The 24,623-nt window shown below is 38.0% G+C and overlaps 2 protein-coding genes across 3 annotated transcripts in view; one reads left to right on the top strand and one right to left on the bottom strand.

Moving 5' to 3' along the window:
• Nucleotides 1-13,897, bottom strand: part of LOC145693192 (sodium/hydrogen exchanger 9B2-like) — a 231,434-nt gene extending 217,537 nt beyond the window's left edge. Inside the window, exon 1 of the mRNA XM_081768970.1 lies at nucleotides 13,806-13,897. The gene's annotated coding sequence lies outside the window, so the exon portion shown is untranslated. The remainder of the gene's footprint in view (nucleotides 1-13,805) is intronic.
• A 31-nt stretch (nucleotides 13,898-13,928) lies between these two features.
• Nucleotides 13,929-24,623, top strand: part of LOC145693193 (growth hormone-inducible transmembrane protein-like) — a 48,570-nt gene continuing 37,875 nt past the window's right edge. The window contains exon 1 of one of the 2 annotated variants that reach the window (XM_081768972.1): nucleotides 13,929-14,057. The gene's annotated coding sequence lies outside the window, so the exon portion shown is untranslated. Of the gene's footprint in view, nucleotides 14,138-24,623 lie in introns of both variants that reach the window. The other variant, XM_081768971.1, reaches the window with a different exon arrangement.

The raw sequence follows: 24,623 nt of genomic DNA, 5'->3' as shown, positions 1-24,623 counted from the left end.
TGGCCAGAGCTTGCTTCAAACGCATTAATTGTCATCGATAACGTTCTCCATTCATAGTTTCACCCGGTTGCAGCAGCTCATAGTACACCACACCTTTCATATCCCACCATATGCACAGCATAACCTTTGCACAGTGAATATCTCGTTTTGGTTGTGATGGACCTGGTTCACCTGGTTTCACCCAGGCCTTTTTTCGTTTAGGTTCTCGTAATGGATCCACTTCTCATCACCCGTAATAATTCGATGCAGAAACCCCTTTCTGCTCTGTCGTTGAAGCAGCAATTCGCAAATGGTTTTTCGTCTTTCAACGTCTCTGTCTTTCAATTCATGTGGAACCCAATGTGACATCTTTTGAATCATTCCCATGGCTTTCAAGCGTTTGGAGACTGTTGTTTGATCAACGCCTAATGCTGCTGCAAGTTGTTCCTGCGTTTGACACGAATCCTGCTCGAGCAATGCTGTCAATTCTTCGTCTTGAAATTTTTTTGGCTGTCCAGCTCGCTCTTGGTCTGCCAAGCCGAAATCACCACTTCTAAACCGTGCAAACCACTTCTGACACGTTCGCTCAGCTAGAGCATGGTCACCATACACTTCCACCAAAATACGATGACTTTCAGTCGCACTTTTCTGCATGTTAAAGTAATGCAGCAGGACACCCCGCAAAAACACTTTATCAGGCACAAATTGCGCCATGTTCACTTAACTACAAACTGGTGTTGTTGACGCTTTAATCCACTGCCCTATACTACGAACGATACGCGATGACAGGGGTTTGCAACACATGTGTGGATACACGGAACTGTGGGACGCTCCGTTCGTTGCGCCATCTCTTGTCCACCCGCACGAATTAATTCCTAGACCAAATATATCTTAGGAATTTAGGTGAAAATTATCTTTTAGGAATTTTAACATCCGTAGAGGTTTTACAATCGTGACATAATAGAGTGAACAGCTACACATTGTAACGAGTGTGTTTTCTAATTATTGCGATCTCTCGAGATATAAGAATAATTCACTCTGCCATGCATGCAAAATTAAAAAAAAAAAAAAGAGCTTGCATTGTTTACAGTGATCATGACAGTAAATCGAATACATCGGTCATTCCATTTTTTTTTTTATTTATTTTCTTTTTAATGACCTAGTTCAATCCATCTCGTATTGAAACAGTTCTAAATCTAAGTTCGACCTCAACACCCCCGCTTGTCATAAATTTCTTCGATCACTGACACATTTCCTTTTTATATCCCCAGAAATGTAGAACAATATTCTCTTAGGACACACGCCAATGAAAGGGAAACAAAAGGAAAAAACAAAATAATATCGTGATAAAAGATGGCGTCTGTAGGTTTTTTGTTTTAATCGCTCAGAAATCATTCACTTCCTTGTTTAGTTGTTTCCGAGATTTCTTAATCCTTTTTTTAAATGCGTAGCAGCAGTTTTTCATGTTATCATTTTGTCATCAGACAGGCGAAAAGCGTTCCCCCAGGTAACATTGCATGCCTAGACGGTTTGCGTGACGTCATACACTGACGCAAAAACACAAGCGGGAGGCGTAATTGGAAAACCGCTTGACGTGTTATTTTGTTGCAGATTTTTCGGCATCTAATGCACTAGAGCATTTCGTTTAATAATTCCACGTCAAGTGCTTTTATGAAGTATATTAATAAACTATACCTGCTAATGTGGGCAAATGTCGCGATACTTAGCAGGTGCACGTGCCATAACTGTGTTTATGCTATTAGATAAGGATTATGACTTATCTCTTTAAGATCATCTTTATAAAGGTAATCCATCTAACATACCCGCAACCAGTTGAGTTATGAGGATCGCAAAATTTTGTTTGTCCATGCTAATAATGCGAAACAATGACCCAAAAGAAAAAATGAGCTTCTTTTAAACTATATGTTGCTTCCTTTCCTTTTCCTTCTGGTAGCAAACCTAGTCCCCACTAGGCCAAAAATATTGGGAAAAATTAAAATGTATATACAAGGTGCGATCAAAAAGTACAGTGAATGTAGTTGCACAGTGCCATCTATGGATGTTGTATCCATTTCAATTAGTAAGCCCGCTAGCCTAAACCCTTGGTACAGTCAGTGTCAAGTTTGAACGAGTTGTGACATGTTGGCTTCCATGAGAGACAGAAGAGTGAGGGCGTGTTGCTGCAAAAAAGTGCCAAAGATGCTCAAGAAATGTCAAAATCAGTGTATGTCGATGAAGCAGGGGCATTGATGACAGTTTACAAATGGTATGAGCGATTCAAAAGCAGCAAGGAGTCGGTTGAAAGAGCAGCAATCGAAACGTCATTCGACATCAAAAACGTGCAAAAAGTGCTACAAATGATTTGTTCAAACAGGCGAATGACTGTTCGAGAGCTTTATGAAGAGCTAAAGCTTTGGTATAGGTCCGTGTAAAGCATTTTAACCGCCGATTAAATGACCAAATGGATTCCTTCTTCACCACGAAAACGCGCAGTGTCATTCCTTGCTTTTGATCCGCGAGTTTTTGGCCGGAAAAAGTGTCTCTGTTCACACCCACCTAACTCACCAGATTTAGTACCATGCAGCTTCTGGTTCTTCCCAGAAATTAAAACCGTGCTTAAAGGAAAACTTTTGACACCATTCCTGACATTAAGAGGACCACGACAGAGCAGCTGAACGCTCTTCCAAAAGAAGCCTTCCGGAAATGCTTCGACGTTGGGATAAGTGCATTGCTAACCATGGACAGTAATTTGAGGGAGATTAAATTAAATTTCTTATTAGTTTGTTTCTAATAAAATGATTCACCGTACTTTTTGATCACACTCCGTATATATAAAACAGAAAAAGTATCATAGAGTTTATATATTTTGACTAAATTAAATTTTCTTGACTTTAGAAGATGTATTGTTTTAAAAAGAAAGAAAAAATATTTCAAATATATTTTTGTACTGCGGTATACATCGATTAAGTCCACATTCCGCTTTAAAATTTCGACTTACAGTCCCAATCATAATTTAAGATATATTCATAGTCTGTATTTGATATATTTTCGTTTGGACACTTCATGCGCAATATTTTCGAGTTTTCTGTAAGAATATGGAACGAATGAAAATTCTTATCTTATATATAACTAGATAAATATTATGAAACCCTAAACATCTTTTCAATACAAGATGGACGGGAAAAAATCTGTCAATTGCAGTTACGTAGGAAAATAAGAACATTTAACCACACTAGGTGATTTCCCTCGAGTCGCAACTGTCATTTGGCCGTTAGGAATCATTTTATCCCTCTACTTATATCTACATCTAACCAGTGGGGGATCCAGGAGGGCGATTACCCCCCCCCCCCCCAGAGGAGGAGACTTTCTTATTTTTATATATATAAATAAAAACCATCCCAGAGTTTGAAGCCCTTAAAAGTAGCTCTAAGTAGCAGTATGACAACCCACCGCCCCCCTTCCAGAAGTCGGTTCTGGATCCGCCCCTGTATCTAACTATATATACGAGGACGTCCAGAAAATAGTACACATTCGTGCCGTGTATAGCACTGGCGGCTGGATTAGTCGGTATTTAGGGTCAACTATTTATCTGTTTACTCACTGTCTGCAGTTTTATTGCGCTGTTAAAAATAGGAATGGCGAAAAAAGCCTTTAGGTAAAAGAAAAGACTATTGTGGAATCTTGAATAAAGAATTGAGAAAAAGACGTATAAAATGCTTCGTGGGAATATTGTGCTGTGTGGGTTAAAAACTTGGACATTACAAAAAAATGGTTAAAAACAACTGGAAGATTTCGAAATGTGTGTGTGGAGAAGAATGGAAAGAATTAGCTGAGTCGAGCTGAAAACGAATGAGGTGGGAAAGAAAAGAACAATTTTAGATTTAATAAGAAGAGGTAGAAAAACTAGTTGGAACATTGGCTAAGAAGGAACTGTATCATGAGGGATGTGCTAGAGGATATAATGGCAGGAAAGAGAGGGAGAGGCCGAAGGAGACTACAGTTAATGGACGATATCAAAACAGAGAAATCGTACGTGAAGACGAAGAGGTTAGCGGAAGGTCGTAGAGCATGGAAACTTCTCAGTTGCAGTAAGTGACCTGCCAACTGCCAACAATGGCAGAATACCTATAATGATGAATGCTTTTGTTACTTCAGTGAATGTTTTAATCAATTAAAATACTATCTCTTGTGAAGTTAAATCTGTAATTAGATTTCCAAATGCAAGAAATGAGTAACCATGTAGTATTCACCGACAAACAAATCAGCATCATGCTCCTTCATGACAATGCCAGACCTTATATTGTTGAGAAGAAATTACAACTTCTTCAACAGTTTCAGTGAAAATTCTTCGATTACATTTCTTTTATCTATTTACATAGGCTTTTTGGGGGGAGACACAAGTTTTCACACTGATGGATATCTAAAAGTTCACTTCTTCTCAAGGTACTGGCGATAGAACAATATTAGGCAGGAATTTTAAAAAAAATCAGTACAGGATAAAGTGTTTGAATTTTACGTGGTGATTATATAGAAAAGTAGTGTGAATGAAATTCGAACATCATAATACATGTTTCTAGAGGGTATATTGACCTTAGTTTCAAATTTTCAGCAGTTCATAGTGTGTTATAGACGGCATACTGCTAGGTTTTTCAAGGACGACTGAGTTTAAGTGTGTGTGATTGGAGCACAGTCAATGTCTGCAATACTAACGTAAGAACAATACCAGCAAACACCTATTCTGAAATAAGTAGAGATCCTCCGTGGCTCAGCGGTTAGCGTACGCGCCTTTGGCGTGGGAGAGCCGGGTTCGATTCCCGGCGGGAGCTCATGTGGTTCGGATTCCACGTTAATCAGTAGGTCCACGTCTCATATAGCCTCGCTGCTGAACGGGACGTTAAACTCAACATCAACTTTGAAATAAGTAGTTTCGAGCATATTCTTATACTGGGGGTACAAAAGAACGGGTAGTTGTTTCACAGTACTGCTGCCCGTGAGTGTCATAACTTGTTAGCGTTCCATCGGTGTTATACAGGATGGAACGTGGAGTTTTCTATAAGTGCTCACCCAACGCACCGAGAAGGTACTTGATAGAAAGATTGTTAGAACTGTCCTAATTGATAGAGCCGTGACACCAGTGCAATCAGAAGCATCGAATCTCTCATGTAAGCAGAAGAACACTAAACAATTGATTGTTGGGGGACAGATCTACATTCCAACATTCCTCTCGCACAATTATCCATGACATCTTGGATGTCAAGAGAGAATACTGTGGTGAGATCAATTGGAGGCAGTAATATTTCATGATGAAATTTGTTTCTGCCTATGAAAGTGACAATCATGTTAGAGTTCTGGAATAGGAATTAACTTTTGGTAATCATTTACGACAGTAAAACTAGCGTGTCGTACATTTGTGACTTTGTAAACCGTATCCGACCTTATGTGAACACTTTGTGAAACCTAATTTTGCAGTATGATAACGCTCGTTCCTGTACCTCCAGCACACAGTCTGTTCTACTTAGTATATGCCTTCTAATGCTAACTAGGTCTCAGGACCTCAGTTCTTTTGAGCCCATGGACACGCCACCATATCTCTAGCCGTGCTCCAGCAAACGATTATTGCCTAGCTAAATTAAAATCTACAGCGAGCGTGGGATACAATATTCCACGCGGAGATTAAGCTTTTTACGAAAGACTACCTGCGCTAAAAGCAGTTTGTGTGTCGGATTTGTGCTATAAACGTAAGAATTATAAGTTTGGAACACCATATATAACAGTCTAAAAATTTTGTAAATTATCTAATTTTCATTAAATATGGTATATGTTTAGTTCGTCTGACTCCAATTCTCTAGGACAAGAAAAGAAAAGAAAGAGAAAGAAAGAAAGAACAAAGAAAGGATCGTGAATTTATCAACTTGTAAAAGCTTAACTTTACTTTCAAATAGATGATTTTTATTAAACTCATAAGCTTTATTTCTAGCTTTCCAATGGACATGTTGCTTTAGATTGACATGAGTCCGTTTGGTGATCTCCTGGTGGAGTACGATCACTTGCAGCACTTTTGGAACCCGATCGAAACTCCTGTGCCACCATTTCAAATGACGCTTTCCTGTTTGACTTCACGACAAATTTCAAGCATCGACGATCCGATTGGTTAATATTTTCGCTTTAATGAGCCTGGGCTGGCATGACATAAACCTGTCTTGCTTCCACTTCACGATAACATCACTCACTGTTGACCGGAATATCTGAAATTTGTTGGAAATCTCACGGGTCGAATGTGTAAACCTGTGGGCTCCAATGATCATCCCTCCTTCCGCCTCACTAAATTCACGTCGTCTGTCCATATTGGCTACTGTAGCTGATATGATTGTATTCGAAAATAAATTAGAGATAAAAGCCCCCCTTAGCAAGACAGCTCGCCCCATAAGTGATGCACTAACCTACGTATATCTACATGCACTCCTACATGCAGTTCGAATTCTAAAGTAGCATATTGAATGTTGTGTCGTGTCGCAGTTTTTATTCTATTTTCCGGATAGCGTGTGTTAGAGTAGGAAAGAGGAGTAAAAAAGAAGATAGGGAAGCGCGTGAAGACTTTTTGCCTCACCATTGCCTTGGATAATAGGATGTGGGAAACATATGGAGTCCAGGAAACCCCCCTATCGGTCATGCTCAAGTATTTACTTTTTAAGCTACACTAGCAAGAGGTGGGAAAACCATGTAAAAAGCACATGTACTGTTTTTGCGTCTTTCATTGAATCATCTTCATAGGTTGTGGTCTATTTCCTTGATGAAACATTGAGTATAGGATAGAAGTAAACCATGTTACAATCTTATTAATAGCAACATCAATTACATCTTTAATATGTTTTGCAATTTCATCTGATTGAGTTGATTGGGTTATTTATTGCTTCACATTTTCTTGCTGGTTGTTGTGTTCTTCTTCTTTATGTGAAATCTGGTCCTGAAAAGGGCAGATTAGATTTCTTCTTGTTGGGTCTGGGCTTTATTAAAGCCGCTGCGTCTTTCTTGATTTGTAACTTCTCTAATGATAATATTAGGTTTGGATGTTTCAGTAGGTTCCTGTGGTGCAGTAATGTCAACCGATTCGGCTCCAGCCAAGAGCTCCGGCTCGGCTAGGCTCCGTTCAACTGAGCCATCGCCCCGAACCGACTCGGTTGCGATGAGCCATCGGCTCGGTTCGGCCCAACTGAGACGAGGGCTCGAGCTGGCTCGGTTAGGCCCAACTGAGACGAGGGCTCGAGCTGGCTCGGTTAGGCGAGCTGTTGGCTCAGCTCACTTCTCGGCTCGGCTCGGTGGTGACTGAGCCGTGAACCGAGCCGCTCGAGCCGTTGCCAACACTAGTTCATTCGGTTCGATTTCAACCTCCGAACTGCAACTACCACTTAACTTCCACTCAACTTCAATCTCTTAAATCAGTGAGCACTAGTTTGATCTCTATTGTAAATATCATTCGAAAAACTAATAAAATAAAAGTACAAATATGTAAAAGTTCGAGTACGCCTACAACTATTATTGTTAAGGTCGTGTACAGCTTCTATGCAGTTTTTCTAGTTATCCTGTGTGTTCATCTAGAGACTAGTTTTGTTTTATTACTTCCATATATTTATCAATAACTGAAAAAAATATTTCTAAGAGAACTTGTATTTTTACTTTGTTGTTAATCAGTACAATGTTGCTCCCAGCCGGCTCGGTTCACCTGAATCATCGGCTCAAGCCGGCTCGATTCGGCTTGGCTCAGGTGAGCCATCGGTTCGAGTCGGCTCGGTTGGAGTGAGCTATCGGCTCGGCTCGGTTCGGCCCAACTGAGCCGAGCGCTCGAGCCGGCTGGGTTATTTGAGCTGTTGTCTCGGCTCTGTTGCTCGAGTTGCTGTTGCTGTTGCTCGAGCCGTTTACAACATTACTGTGGTCGGGATGGGCATTGGCTACTTCTAGTCCTGTGTCATTCTACCTTGCAAGTCGCACAGAAGTTGGGGTTGATGGTCTTTCCACAGTCTTTGGTATGGGTCTGTCCACATCTGTTGCTTACCATTTTATTAATGCAATGCTGCTTGCTCTGCTCTTAATATCTGTATTTCGTAGTGCTTGTCTGGTGTTCGTGGTTCATGCATAAGCAGTTTTTCATCTTCTATGTGCTCTGAAAAGAGCCGGATGAGAGGGCTGGACCCTTTTCAGTTTGGATTCTGCTTAGATTTGTGAACCAAACATGTTGTAATTTTAGTTGAGTCTTCAGGACCTTTGTGTCTTTGGTTATGGGAATACCTGTGATAACACAAGTGGGATTGTAGTGGATTCCCCGCTGCCTCCTGCGTCCGTTTGTTGAATCATTAGTCTGTCTCTCTATTGTGTAGCAAACTTTTAGTGAAGCATGTTTCTCTTTTTTCTGTATTGTTTTTGCCTCTTCTCCAAGCTGGGTTTTGTGGTTTTTCACCTGTGTGTGAATGGATTTTCTGCTGGAATCTTCTTGAGATGTCTTTTGTACTTTCTTGTTTAGTGAAGTGGTTCGATTTTGTGTGGATAACCCATTGTCTGTGACTGTCTCTCACTCCCTCTTGATCGGTAACTACTTTTTCACTTTGTGTTTTTCTTCGACTTTACCTCCATAAAATCAGTGTCTGAGTGTGCAATTGTTTGACCTTACACCTTTGAGCAGGAATGATTATCCACCTGTATGACTTTTTGCTTGTACGTAAGCCTGTATGAGTTTCTCAATCTCTTCGCGTGCTTGAGCTTGTAGACGCTCGCGCTCTTCCATGCTGAAGCTTGGGGTGTACTGGCTCTGAAAAGGACTAGTTTTTCCTTCTTTAGAGCTCTGTGTTTGCACCTCCTCCTGGTCGTCAGTAACGGCTTCTTGAGCTTTTTGGTTTCTCATCTCTAAAGTTTCTTCCTGTATGAGTCTTGGTTTTGCTACATCTTTCGCCTACCTTCTGATTGTGTTCTGAGCTACTGTTTGTATCCTTGGAGTGGTTTCTCTTTCTATCTGCTGCTTGGAGGTGGAGATCTTTGATTTTGGCATGTTGGAGATCTATGTGACTAAAAAGTACCAAAAGTTCTACTTTGGATTTCGTCCTGTAAAGGGCTAGATTCTCTAATTGAGATGTATTATCTCTCTATGTTATCCAAAAGCGATAGTACAGAGTTCCTGTAAGTCGACTGTTAGCAAAGCCTGTTCAATATATACAACCAGTGCGAATCTTAGTCTGCGGTTGGGAGTCTAGCTGACAAAAAAGCCTATTCCTTCTAAATAGCGGTGTCTATAGTATAATGTTGTCAATAGTTCCTTATTACGAAGAATATGTTTATGCAGCCTATCTAAAAAGACCAGCTGCGTAACCTATCTAAAAAAAAAAAAAAAAAAAGGCTAACTATTTTGTCCCCAATCCACTAACCGTTTTAATCGGCACCGTTAAGTTTCCAGAGTATTCAACTGAAGATCATGGCGTTTTAAAAGATATCGATGAAGACTTGCAGTCATCTCTATCTTCTCTCTTCTATCTCTGCTACTACTGGAACTCAAGAGCTCTTTTCTGTGCGTTCACTCTGGATGAGTAAGTCCACAATCTTCTGCTTCTGCGCTGCTTAATACAAACGAGAAATACCCTTAAGAGTGTATTTTCAACCAGCAATGGCTTTTACAGGTTGTATGACGCAAGGGTGCCAATTCCCCCCGAAAGGCTGTGACGCCAATCCTCCCAATTAAAAAAGTATTCCCCTCACAGTTAATTTTACATCTCTTAATATCATAGTACGTGAGATCATTGCTTAAAAAAAAGGATTCAAGACTCACATTGCAATCACACAAACTTTAAATTTAAATGTAGGTTATTTTAACGCAAAATTGATAACGTGAATCGTTCAATATAATGTTACCCTAAGCTGTAAAAAAAAAAAAAAAAAAAAAATCTTTTAAGATATATTTGTAAACTACACGTACATGTGTAGGTGGTTTCCTCCTCACCTCTCCACATAATTCCCATTGAGATTCAGGCATTTTTCTCAGCATTGCACCAATTTGTCCAAACCCTTTGCAAAAAATCAGAGCTATGGCTATTCAGGCCTTTACGATCCCTTGCCCATCAAATTTTGACGATCAGATCTGACCAAGTACCACACACACACACACACGCACACACACATATATATATACTTGGAGTGAAACTATAAGCTCGTATACGCTTACGCCGGGAGAAGAAAAAAAGTGTTGTTTACGAAGAAAGGACAATCTCGATAAAATAGGACGTCTGATCACTCTATCTGAGGCCAATTACTTCATTTTACTCAAAAAGAGAAAGCTTTTCAGTATATTTTTAAAAATAATTTTGTTATATGGCAATGACACGGAATTACTTTACCCAAAAATACTTTTTTCTTCTTATTGTTAGCTTATTTTATAAAAGCATTACTTTCGAAAGTCTTACGGTTTTCTTAAAGTCTATATTCAATACTTTAAATTTTATTGTCTTTCATTACGAACTCAAACTCCTTGAAAAGCATTCAATAGAACACTTAGTGGTCTGCAACCGGCTAAACTCCCACGAAATTTGGGTTGTATAAACACCAGGTACTCGACAATCATCTTGAAAACTGACTATTGTCTACCTTGCACGGATATTTCATCTCTTGCGCATTATGCGTTCTATTCCTCTTCGTCTTCGATATTTAATGAAAGAGAATGATACAAGCACGCTACAAAACCTATTTAAGCCCCCATGCTTATAAGGAGATGAAATTCCCGATAGTTTGCCTAATCTTGAGCGTAGGGTTCTAGGAGAATATTTACACAAAATTTGAAGACTCTACGTAAAATAATTTCGGAAATCTGGCGAACACCGAAAACACTATTCAACGCACCGTTCCCTCTCACCGCATGCACTTCTCAAAACCTCACCTTATTGTAGGATAGGGTGCAAGCAGAATATTTATATAAAATGTCAAGGTTATACGTCTAATAGTTTCGTAGATCTGGCGAACCCGAAAAGAAAATATTTAAGCCCTCTTCCTCTTAAAATATGCTTTTCTCAAAACCTCATCTTATTTGTGGCATAGGCAAGAAGAATATTTATACAAAATTTCAAGGTTCTATGTCTAATAGAGACCTGGCGAACGAAAAACAATTATTCAAGCTTCCCCCATCCCCCTTAAAATTGATACTTCAAAAAATCTTGCTTTATGTACAACCTATGGTGAAAGAAGAACATTTCCACAAAATTTGAAAGCTCTAGTAGTTTCTTAGATCTGATGATGAGTGAATCAGTGTGTTAGTCAGTGGATTAATTGTTATATATATTGGTCCAAAATATAGCGAACTCGGCCCAAAATATAGTCTTTATTCCTTAGACGATAGTCTTCTTGCCCACCAAATTTCGACGATCAGAACTGGCCAGTAGTTAGCAAGAAATGGAGTACCACACACATACACCTGGGCCTACACCTGGAGTGAACATTTCCGCAAAATTATCTTGCATTCTACATATATATACGAGATAAGAGATACACACTAAATCCACTAAATTTTCTACATAGATAGATCTTTACTAAACCTAATCGCCTACGAAGCTTTTTTTTCTATTTTCGGATCGAGGGATCGGATCTGGGAGGATGAAAATGTGTATCATAAAAGGACAGAAAAAATACCCAGGATGACGGATATAGTGGTGGATTGAGGCTTAGCGTCCCTTTAAACAGCAAGGCTATATGAGACATGAACTTACAACTTAACGGGGGATTCGAACTACATCAGTTGCAACCGGAAATCAAACCCGAGTTTCTCATGCCAAAAACGTGTATGTTAATCATACAGCCACGAGGGAGGTCCCGACGAATATTAGTGCCAAATCCATAGTTTTCGGGGTCGCTAAGATGAATAGTGACACTCTTGGCTCCGTTAAAGTTCAAGCTTAGCCCCATCGCCACGGAGGAGGGTGGATGAAATGATAACATATCCAAAATAATCTACATTAGTGTCGAATCCATAAGTTTTCGTGATTGCTAAGCTGATTGGCGACAGTCCCGATGACATTTAAGCCGAAGTTTAGGCGAGAAGGAACATATCAACTGGTGGTAAATCGATAGGGGCAACGTCGAAGGCATTGCTTATCATTATTTATGTATTTATTTCACTCATACCGTCAGGGTCAACTCCCAAGGCGTTAGTCTTCGTTATTCATATATTTCATTGATACTGGCAAGGACAACGCTGGAGGCGCTGCTTAATGGTCACTGTTCCTTATTTATTTATTTTCAAATTATGTATTGTATAAGTGTTATCCGCAATGTACGAAGAACGGGTATTAAATCTAGTTTCTAAATAATTTTCTTGATTTTATGGTAAAACAATAATTTTGAGTGAACATTATATCAATATAATGTGTTATCACCGGGCTTACGTATCTATACAAAATTTCAGAGCTTTAGGTAGTGTGGACGTGGATGAAAATTTTCAAATTCTAAGATTTAACTCTAACAAACTGAAAAATAAACTAATAAAATCATCGTAATATATGTCATATGGGATCAAAAATCATTTTATTATACCATCAGAATTTGTGTATACGCACTAACGTCCAGCTTGGAGTGAAATTTGTCCCTTTTACTTTCTTATTTGTCACAATTTTATTCCCAAGAACCTGGGTTATTTTTTGATTCTGAAAAGAGTATACACCAATTTTCATTAAAATCGGTAAATTTTAGGTAAGTTATCGAGCAATACGCAAAGAGACAAATGCAAATGCATATCTACCGCGTCTGCTTCCTATGAGCGTGGTTCCGGTTTCGATTCTCTATTGCAGATACTTACCTCGGACCACAATTTAAATAGGAAGTTCCATGTTATGGAACCTTGGTGCTGAAAGTCTAATTGATCAGCCGAGTTCAACTTTTAGAAATATCCTAAAAGTTCGCATCAGAAATGTCCTTTGAAATATATGGTACCGAATTATCGGACGTATCAAACTTAAAAGTTTGCTAGGCGGCATTTATTTTTAAAGTGATAAATCATTAGAGAATTTAAAAACAATTGTTATTTTTTTTTCTTTTTAAAGCACGGTGGTGTAAACAAGAAATGTACACGATATGAGACGTTGATGTTGATAACATTGAAACAATACATTTATCTTTAGTAATACATTTGTTAATCCTACTTTCTTTTCAAATTATATGAAGTAAAATAGATGTCCGGAAGACTATACACATAAATTTGTTCTGAAAATCACCTAAAAAAGTTTTCCCTTTATTTAATTATTATTATTAGTCTTTTATTAACACCGCTTATACTTAATCAGATAATCAAATGATAGAGGAAGTCGTTGATGCTTCGCACAACAATAAGAAATGTGAGTAATAAAGTTCATTTAAATCTTACTTCAATCAATTAAAACATAAATGCATCCTACTAATATAAATCCAGCTACTTACAAACGGTACTTTTACAATGCAGGACAAATATGCCAAAATCTGAGAAATATTTGTGCAACTAAAGCCCGTTTAAACTATGATATTTTGAATTATTATCATCTGCTCTTTTGAAGTAATGTAAGATATTTACTGCTGAGTTATCTTTTGTGTCGATAGTTAATTGATATTCCTGTTCAATAAGCTTCATTTTTATAGCACTATCCACAGAATGTTTACTTTTCAATTTCCGAGACATGCTGAATTCTGTGTGCGCTCATTTCCTATTTGAGAGATCAGCTGTCAAGCTAGAATTGATCGCAGAGATTTTTAAAATTATGTGACCTACTAAACGAGAAGCCTAGTGAAACATATATTGGAAAATATTTTTCTAATTGAATAAAATGTTAAATTACCTTAAATTATTTTCTCCAGTAATTATCGCACTTTGATTCTTCTTGAATTAATGTTTTTTTGTTGTCATACATATCCTCTTGGGTGACATCCCGTCATCTTCCAATAACCGCACAATCCACTGCATTGAGCACTTCAGAGACATCTTCAGGTTGCGGTCTGCTCGAGATAAAACACAGCAGAGTCCTCTACTGGAAATTAAGTGAGTGAAGTTAACTGCGAGTGCGAATGTGCACCGGAGTAATAGAAAACAAGTGAGTAGAGTTTACTGTTGTAGTTGTGTTTTTGTTTATTTCTTTATTTCCAAATCTACTGTTGTAGAATAAAATTACAGGTAGGGATATAGCTTTAATAATAATTATCTTAAGTTATTAAACTTCTCCATAAAGACTAAAATGTACTACCTTGTCGTATAGAAATGAAAATTATGAAGTTCCAGAGGTTTCGTTTTGTCTGATGTAAGGTCAGCTATTTTAGATGTAATATTTATTTAAAGGTAAGATAGTGTTTTCGTTATGAAATCGTATATTATCAGGCTCTATTATAAACCATTTACGCAACAAGTAATGAGCAAAAGATTTTAATAGAAGCAATATTATGATTGATTTCAGTTTTGCGGTGACTGCTTGCATATTTCATTACTCTAGGAAAGTGAAACGGTGATTTAACATTTTTTGTTGTGGTGTCTTAAATTTACTGTAATTTACAAGTAGTATTTCTACTGAACTAAAGGTATATCTTAATTAATTTAGTGTTACAAATTTTCGAAACATAGACGATAACATTTTGCCAGTCGTCCTCTTTAGCGTAATTACTTCATATATACGCAGTTAGAAATTTATGGACCGGAATATATTTTGGATTAAGTTTAGAGGTGCCCCTTCAATTTCAAATATACCAAAAAGCATTTAAAACATTAAAATTTTTTAGGTCAGTTTACCTGATAAGGCTTTAGTTAGAGTGGAACTGGTTCTCATAGAATCCTTCAATTATCACTTAAATTTAGTAATATGTGGTTCTCATAAATATTAATAATAGTAGTAATAATAATATAATAGATTCTTATCTAATTCTGTAAAACACAATGCGGAAATATCATATTCAATGCACTGCTTCGCAATCCTATACGATTCCTAGGCTGCTGAATCATCGAAACCTTCCGCGTCTAGCAAATAGTACCCACTTGTACATATCCTTTTTCGTATTAATTATTACTTTATTGTCAAACTTACACACCTAAACATCGCATAAGAACTCCAAATCATAATTTCTTTCTTCATTTTTCCTGTAAATTTTCCTATTTTGTAGCATTTTGTTCGTGCTATCCTATTTTACAGATTCACCGTACATGAATTCATGATTTATGTAGTTCTGTCATTACGATTGGACTCTTAACCCCTTCCACTATGATTTATTTTCTGAAATTTATGATAAACAGAGCGACTACCTCCAATATTAAATCATTTAATTCCTTCCGTTGAATCAAATTTCTTGAAGTATAAGTTATAGAAGGGGTAGGTGGTAGAGCAGCCATGGCTGAATCTCGCCCGCTTCAATAAAGACATTTTCATTTCATTTCATTTTAGAAGGGTGATGCTACAATAGTTTAAATTTTATCACAAGTGTAGCTCGTCATTGTGCGATTTGGCACCGGGAGGCCATGACGAACTAGATTCGTCATTTCAATGCAAGGGGTTAATGCCTTATGAATTATTTGGCTGATATTTAGTATCTCCCCCAATCTTGCATATATAAGATTTACAGTGTGTTACTTACTTTACAAAATATAGCTGAACTAGGGACGGCTAGCGAAGTGAGTTAGAAGTCCCCAGGGCCCTTGTACTTCTACCTTTGCCACAATTTAGACAAACACAAGGTACTCGGTTCTGGAACCATGAAACGAGTTGGGGAATATACTAAATGCCATCCCATTATTTTTTCTGAGGAGGAGTTACATTGAAGGGTACATTTACTACTGCAGATTGACTTTAAGAGGGCTTAAGCATTATGAGTATAAATACAGTGTCCAGAAATATGCCATAAAAACTACAGTGCAGAGAAACTACGTATGCTAGGTGATCGGTAAAAACAAGAAGTGAATCGAACCAAATCAGAAGAGGACAAAGCTGGTGAGCGTGCACGTAAGCTAGGATAGAAAAACATGATGTTTCTCATGTTGCCACATGGGATAGGTTGTAAAATGCTGGCCTGCACACATAGGTGAAGGTGTGTTAGTAGGCAGGTTGATTCCTTCCTTTATCAAAGCTCAGTTACTTAATTCATAGTAATGCGGAGCGAGAGATAGCAAACGAAGGCGGGTTAGTAGACAGGTTGATGGATGTTGATCAGGGTTCTAGAACCCTACCATGGTAATCATGTAGAAGAGCCGTACTGTTGCGCATCATAACTTAACATACTACATTGACGAATACGAATTCAGTTAGTTAATCATGGCTTCATAGAGACTACTATGTTCTTAGAAGCTAACGTACGCTTTAGATTACGTTTCGGTATTTATTCCGAAGTTGGTCATCTTCCTAGTTTTTGGCTAAACGTGTAATAATTGGTTCCTTTGTGTACCAATGTTTTATATTCACATAGTATTGCCGAGCGAGCGTAAGCGAGTGAAGGCAGGTTAGGACCCCCACAGAGCACGTTGTTTTCTGTCTTTATTACAGCTAAATGGGAAGGGGGCCCTATGTTCTAGAACCTTGCCGCAATGTTTGTTATGTCACTTACCGTTACATTGAAAAGTATAACTTTCCCCACGTTTATTTACAGTTATTTGCTTACCGCGTTTTCTGCAATTTATTTTTAGATTTATTAAGCCATGGCTTCTACTTTTATTAGATTTTCCTGTTTATCATCAGCCATATTTACAAAACAAATGATCATTACATTACCATACTTCTACCATGAAGTAACCTTGGAAGTGTAGTTCCCTCCGCCTCCCGAATAGTTCTATGTTTAGAACTGTTTATATAAGAAAATAAACACAACTTTCGCTCTCCTTATACATTATCTTTTATCACATGTAGTTAAACACTTGTAAACTGTGAACATTAATGGATGAGAACAATGCACGTAGAAATCTGTTATTTCGTGATATATCGTTGGTTGCAACTGCCTTGGGTTTAGTTTTGTAAGTAGGAATCCTAGACATTACTCGAGCAGACGGTTCTACCACATTTTGGCAACCGTATTACATCCATCGCAAATGTCCATTACAGCACTAACGTTCGAACCTAAAATTTCCGTCGCCTGGTTAAAGAGTTATCACAGCTCGAGTCAAGTACCTAGAGGTCGTATAACGCACTTGAAGCAAAGATTCAAACCTTAGAGGAGAGTCAAAAGCAAAGAAAAGACAGTCGGTGTGGGCGAATACGATCGCGTGACTTTGCTGCTTGTGATGGGATCGAATCTGATGGAACAGAGTCAGACATCCAAGTGGATTTACCAGTCTCTTCTGTTAGGGAGACTCGTGCTGTCTCCACGGTGACTGTCTGTGTCTGTCAGCCGATCAGTATTCACGGCGCAAATGTCCTTCCTTTTGAATTTCCTCTCACATTCTTCGAACACACGTAATCCAAATTTATCCTGTGCGGAGACAATAGGTTGTCAGGCTTTGTCTAGGATGTCGAATCCCTTGTTGGTATTACCTCAGGTTTCAGGTTCTTCAACTAGCATGTGTCGGTTGAATCATGTGGTGTCCTCAAGTAATGTAGCAGACATGACTTCTTCGTTTGCTGGAGTTCAGGAGGGAACGTGTAGTCACACGGTGGTATCAATGCCAAGCAATATAATTTCTGGTCAAAATTATCAACCTTACCCAACTTTTGGACAAAATTGTTCGGGTGCAAAGCGCCCCGTGGTTGACTGTAATTCTCCCCTGAATCCCAACAGGAGCGAGGAATGTTTTGGTAAGCGAACATTAAATCTAAGACTATCAGAATTAAATCATTTACCTACCTTCTCAGGAGAATACGGTTTGGCCAGAGCCTTTTTAGAAAACTTAGAACAAACCTTTAGAGTGATTTTGGCTTCAGAACATGAACCTTTGATCTTAGTACCTTGTTGTCTAACATCTGGGGCTAAGACCTGGTATCAGACTGTTAGCAAAGAAATCAAAAGTTATGCAGATTTCGTGCGCTTATTCAGGAAACATTATTTTTCGGCCAGAATGGAAAGATTACAAAAGAAATTCATACAGGGTATGAAATATGATCGAGCCAAATATAACAGGTTGACGGATTTTGCTTGGAAAATCATTGCAGCATATTATGCAGTGGCGCAGCATCCGGATGAAACCGAGCTGATTGAATTTGTTTTGGACTGTTTACCAGCGGGTGATGCAAAGTTACTGCGGTCTGTTGAGCCGAAGGACATCCGGAACCGATTGAGCCGGTAACCGATAAAAAATTCAGACGTTTCCAGATGCTCCAGGCAAAATTAGGAAAGAAGTCTGATAAAACAGGAAAACAGCAGACCAAGGATACTTCGTCTCAAACGGAGGAAGACGAAGGGAAAAGGAATGACGGAGACTCCAATGGAAAAAAAGAAGAGAGAGAGAACCGATTTTCAAGAAATAGGGGTCGAAGAAGAAACTTCCAGTCACGAAGACCTTAGCCCAATAATGGAAGACAAAATTGGGAAAGAGAAGACCGTGGAAATCGGAATGCTCCGTATGGTTACAACAAATCTTTTCAACCGGAAGTGATGAGTTTTGGTATCATCGGGGTGCATCTCAGTCGTGCGCGCCAAATCCGACGATCTAAGCGGGAGCGCAAGCTTATCCAGGGTATTCGCCTCCTGGACGGGGAGTCGCGACTCCCACGTCCACTCCTTCCCCAGCGGTGAACATGGCTATGTCCACTGGTTGGCCTCCGCAATATCCGACGTTTTTACCAACGATGACTCAGCCACCGAAATCAAATAGGAATAATTTGGGAAATGCATATCGTAGCCCTCATTAGGGGAGAGTGTGGACTGCGAGATGGATTCCTCAACTCTCCAGAAAGAACAAAGTAAGTTAGCGGAAAATCAAAATTCCAGTTTGGTTAGAACCTCGTCAGACTTTTACATAGATCCTCCAAATTCAAAATTCATTGTTTCGGCAAATTCCGAAAATTGGGAGTCACTTTCTCAAAGCCGCCCAAGATTTGTGCAATAATTCTTGGTGTGATGCACTCGGATGTACTGCAGCAGAGCGTTTCTTGTCCTATTCAGCATCCAAAGGTTTTAAGGAAAATTTCATTTGGGCCAAGGAGTCTTTACAGGTAAATGAAGATAAGAAATTCATAGTCTCCATTCCAGTAGCAGTACCGAAGAAGGAAAGAAAACTGCAGAAACAACAAGACACGATAACAGAAAGTTCCTTGGTTACGGTAAAGACGCATCATGTGTCATCGATACCAAAGAAGGTATTCGCCAAGTGCAGAACGCCTGGAGAAAGTATAAAGATTACTTAGAAGAATGCAGATCTAAAGAGGCCGCAGTTGCGAAGCTTTCCAGAGAAGAAGGTGCGTTAAGAAATGCAAAGCAAGAAGCTATATCATAGGAAGTTTCAAAGAGTGAATCGTCTCTGAAGAAATTAAATGAAATGGAAGAAACAGGATAGAAAAATATTGAAGTAGCTACTAGACTGACGAAGATGCTCAGACAAGATTTTTTTTTATTATTATTTCTACCTATTGGATAATTAGATTGTTCCTTTTTCACAGCTTCACGAAACCTCCTATAGTTTTTCGTCGTGATTTCCTATATTTTTTTCATTAGCATTGGAATGCCTGAAATTAGCGTTGATTATTACAGATTTTAGAATTATTGCGAGATATATTTTATAGTTTGTTTTTATTGTGAAATTTTAATCACAAATATTTGCCTTACTTTAAGGAATTGCTCATATTTGCACATTAAGTACCTAATGCTATAAGGAATATGCGTAAGAAATATGGTTTTGGAAGGTGGTTAAAAGAAAAGGCTTTAGCTCCATATTCTTACTAGTATTTTCTTTTAATACATACGTTAAGTTTTAATCCTCCGGAGCTCTTAATAATTATATTCTTAAACTATCAAATGACTCACGTGTTAATGCAGGCAATATTCCGTATCTTTCATGGTAAAATTCGACTAAACTCGAAGTGTCGCAGAAAATTCGAACACCTCGTATGGGAATCTTAGTAAACCACTACCATCACCACGCCATTAAGGATTACAAACCCATGTTTGACTATTTTAAATGAAGAGTTCAAATACCATGTTTCATATGTGTAACCGTAAAGGATTCAAAGATATGAATATCTTATTATAATAACTGCACCCTTCACCGTTTTTTCTTTTCATTTCTTTTATTTCGTTCTGAAACAAATATCAAAGAAAGCTGAAATACGTATTTAATTATTTTAAAGAAAATGTCCGAATACCAGATTTCATTTGTCTAACTGTATGTGAAGAATAAGAAAAGAATTAACAGAGGAGAGCGCAATTAGAAGAGGAATTTGACAAGGATATTGCCTCTCGCCAACATTATTTTATATCTTATCTACAACAGACCGTGAGAAACAGCCTACATAATGAAGACGGTATTTCACTAGGAGGTACAAAAGTTAGGTGTGTACGACTGCAGATGATATGGCGCTTGTTGCGAAATCTGAAAGGAAAATCAGTAAAATGTTAGAAATATTGAACGAAAATATTGAAGCATTGTCTGTAAAAAATATTGAACGAAAATAAATGTTGGAAAGACAAAAACCATGGTAATTGAAACGAAGCAGATGGTGTCAAATGTAGCAGTAGGAGGGGAGAAAATAGAACAAGTGACTGGTTTTCGATACATGGGTAGTATTATAAGTGCTGACATGAAGTGCGAACATCAGAGGAACGTGAAATAAAAGCAAGAATAGGAATGGTAAAAGAAACATTTAATAGGAAGAAAAGTCTATTTTGTGGTCCTTGAATAAAGAGTTAAGGAAAAGACTTATGGGGTAGAAACATGGACATTACGCAAAAATGATGAAAAACAACTAGAAGCTTTCGAAATGTGGGTGTGGAGAAGAATTAGCCCAGTCGAGCACAGAAAACAAATGAGGAGATGTTAGGAATAGTACCACGGAATAGAACAATGTTAGATATAACTAAAAAGAAGAAGAGAAACTAATTGAGACATAGGCTAAGAAGGAACTATATCATAAGGGATGTGCTAGAGAATATGGTAGCAGGAAAAAGAGGGAGGAGCAAAGGAGGCTACAGTTGATGGATGGTATTAAAACAGAATAATCATACGTAAAGACGAAGAGATTACTTGAAGACCGTGGCGCATTGAAGCTTCTCAGTTTGGTAACTGACCTGCCAATAATGGCAGAATGCCTGTGATGATAAACTATATGGGATTCATGAAGTAACCAAGAAGCTGGGGTAGTCAGAAGAAGAAAGATCATGGGAATACCTGGGTGAGGAAGATGTTTCGTACTGCAGTTCATGGAGAGACGGCTCCGTTTTTGGCAGAACATATGGGCGAGCATCCTCGTCCAACTTGACATCATGTCTATTGACCATTGCTGGGTATTTGCAAACAAGTTTTTGGTGCATTTAATGAAAATTAGAACCGTAACGAAAACGATCCGCGTTGATGGTTTCACCTCGTCTGAGTAAGGCATGTTAGATTACTCCCACCGTAGACCACCATAGCACAACAATCCTGTGGGTGGAGAGGAAGTGTTTTAGAAAACCACTCTGGACATGGATCACGATCCAACCTTTGTCTGACCTTTTACGATTGTCTTAGCAAATTTCATCCGAAGTGACAACCCGATACAGGAAACTTTCCCGATTATTCCGTAAACTCAGAGAATTGCACACCTCTATACAGTGATTCTTGTTGGTTGGTGTCAACTCAACGTGGATACCCATGTGTCCCAACTTTTTCATCTTACTACCGATTGCACGGAGTCTCCGAACGACAGTGGTATGATATATTTCTAGTTTATCTGCAATGACACGAAGACTTTTCCGAGGATCTGCGTCCACGGTGCTTCTGAGGAGCTCATTGGAACATGATATTGATACCCGCGGAGCTCATATTGTAAATGCTGTGTGACCTGAATATAAGTTGACAAACCAACGGCGAATTGTGCGGTGCATTCATTCACCATTCGTGGCCGAAATGCACTGTTAAGTGTTTTTGCGGTTTGTGCAGAGTGTCCTAATTGGAATTTGTAACGAAAACTCACTTGCAGATGTGTTTGTCCCAATTGCACCTTCATCCGATTCTGTTCAACATAGACAGCACTCTGCCTATGTTATGAAGTACGGGGCCTAGTACTAACGTGTGCTCTGAACTACGACTGGGGCTAGAATCCGGTATAGTTAGCGGACAAATGACCTGGTACCGGGTCGGACCTTGAAATTGTGGTGATTACTTTCCTCGTACATAATTTATGATTAACACTGTAGTTTCCTTGGTTGGATAGTTTATGTTTATACGCCTCTTTTTAAGCTAATGGACAAGAAACGCTGGAAGTTTCTACCATGAAATATCAGCATGAGGGGGTGGGGAGGCATTGTTCAGCGTATATAGGTTAATCGTGTTGCGTGCCAGCCCAACGTAAAGTTTCATTTTTTTCAAATGGCACTACGTAAGGTTATTACATATTTCAAATCTACCTGTTAAACGAAAACTTACAACATTACACTTGTCATGTAGTATTGCACACTAAGAACGCTAAATCACAAACATCAAAAGTACTTTAGTTTTTAATACTATGATCATAGTATGACGGATTCGATTGAATATGAACAGAGTTACAAGGGCTTAATACTTTTTTTTTTTTCGAACGCATTTATTTCGAAATAATGTTTAGATAAGTACCTCATCCAATACGATAGATGTGAAGATTATATTGCCATTTACAGCAATTTGGTACCTGAAATCGTTCTAGAGGTATGGTAAAAACTGATAAAGTTTGCAGCACTGCTTAAAATTATGTAATTCGTAGAATTGTAATTTTAATACCATGGAGATATGGTAAAGTTTGCAATACTGCTTAAAATTATTTAATTTCGAGAACTTATTTAATTACATCTACTTAAAAGTGTTCGTGTAAGATATGGAAGGAAAGTAAATACAAAATTGTTTTAAAAAGTTCCCACAAATACGCCGTTTTAAGCAATATATCAAATTTTACCATTTTTTCATATCTCCCGAATGGTTTGAGATATCAAATTGATGTAAACAGCATTATGATCTTTATTTTATGTCCATTTAAAACAGAGTTTGCCCGAGTGGGCCCAGTCCGAAAATTTTTAGTTGTACACACCTAAAAGACCCACCTGGGTTTTTGAGCTTTTTATATTATTGGTACAACTAAGGTGATCACATTGAAAGTGTTTTTTTTATCATATTTTGGACTTGCCTTTGGCGAATTAGACGCTTTGACGTTAAGTTATACAATAACATTCAACATAAGAGCTTTATAAAGTTCTGAATGCACTTGATAAATAAATAAATAAATAAAACTACTTTAGCTTGAGATGATTATAGAACAAATTAATGTATAGATGATGCTTATAGCCTATTTGAAGTAACACGTGCAGTTTTATATTTTAGAAAATAGTTTCCGTGAATAGTGTGCTCGCCGACTTGACGACGCCGAAGGACGTTATCCTTCATACATTTTACGGGTTTAAGACCATAAGTGCCGTTACTACCAGTAGATATGTAAATACATTAGTATTATTCCTTACTTTTATGGTAACACAAATATTCTTCAGTAAAATTTGATTTTCCAACAACAGTTTAGTTTAGTAATTTGTTGCTACTCTTCCAGTAGGCATTCTGGAGAATCAACACCAGCAACATCGTAAAACTTCTTGTCAAATTTAAGAAACTTAACGCTCGAAGTTCCAGGCTTACTATTTCAAATACTGAATTCAAACTTCTGTACTAGTGGAAGTTTCGATGTACAGTAAAGAAAGCTGCATTTTCGGGTGAACCCCGTCGTGAAAGAAGTACTCAGGGAAATTCCCACAATTGAACACACACAGCGTCGGAGGTGAATACTTCAATAATAAGACATTTTTTAACGTTGAAAGATATTTAATTTAATGTAAGACATTTTTGAAATATTTACTTTATAAAATATGAATTATATTTTGGTTAACTGTTTTAACTTGATTTGCGGGAAAGGACTGTCTTGCAACAAGTCCCGTAATTGAACACGCAAAGTATCGGAAGTGAACCTTAACAATAAAGCCATTTATTTTACGCTGGAAAATATTTATTTCATATAAGACATTTTGAAATTTGTATTTTATGAAACACGAATTAGGCTGTATCTTTGTTTTAAATTAATATATTTGGTATTCATATTTGACGAACGTCAATGCGGCTTTGGAATGACTTGTTCTACATTTGTTCGTTTGTCTGCCTGAACCACACACACTAGAGGGTACAAGCACGAGATATTCTAAATTTCCTGTATAGATTTTGGCGGCATACCAACGTAAAATTTCAAAATGGCGGCCTTTAAAAAAAAACGTATCCGCGCTACAAAGCGCAATTTTCTGTCTCCTAAGTTGAAATTTTGAGGGTAGAAGCGCGAGACATTCTAAATTTGCTGTGAAGATTTTCTCGGCGACCCAGTGTAAAATTTCAAAATGGCGGCCATTTTTTCAAAACAACAATGAATAGAAAATTATTACAGGTGTGGCAAAAAAAAAAAAAAATTAAACCCGTAAATACCCGAAAAACTTGTATGGGGCCAGGTTGGTTGGGTTTTTTCAAACTCTGTTTAAAACCATATACGTAATTGTATGTGATAGCC

The sequence above is a fragment of the Thermobia domestica genome, chromosome 8 (genome assembly GCF_964235325.1).
Source record: "Thermobia domestica chromosome 8, izTheDome1.hap1.1, whole genome shotgun sequence".
Taxonomy (NCBI): domain Eukaryota; kingdom Metazoa; phylum Arthropoda; class Insecta; order Zygentoma; family Lepismatidae; genus Thermobia; species Thermobia domestica.
The sequence above is the reverse complement of the archived record's forward strand: the minus strand, read 5'-3'. Positions and strand labels throughout refer to the sequence as shown.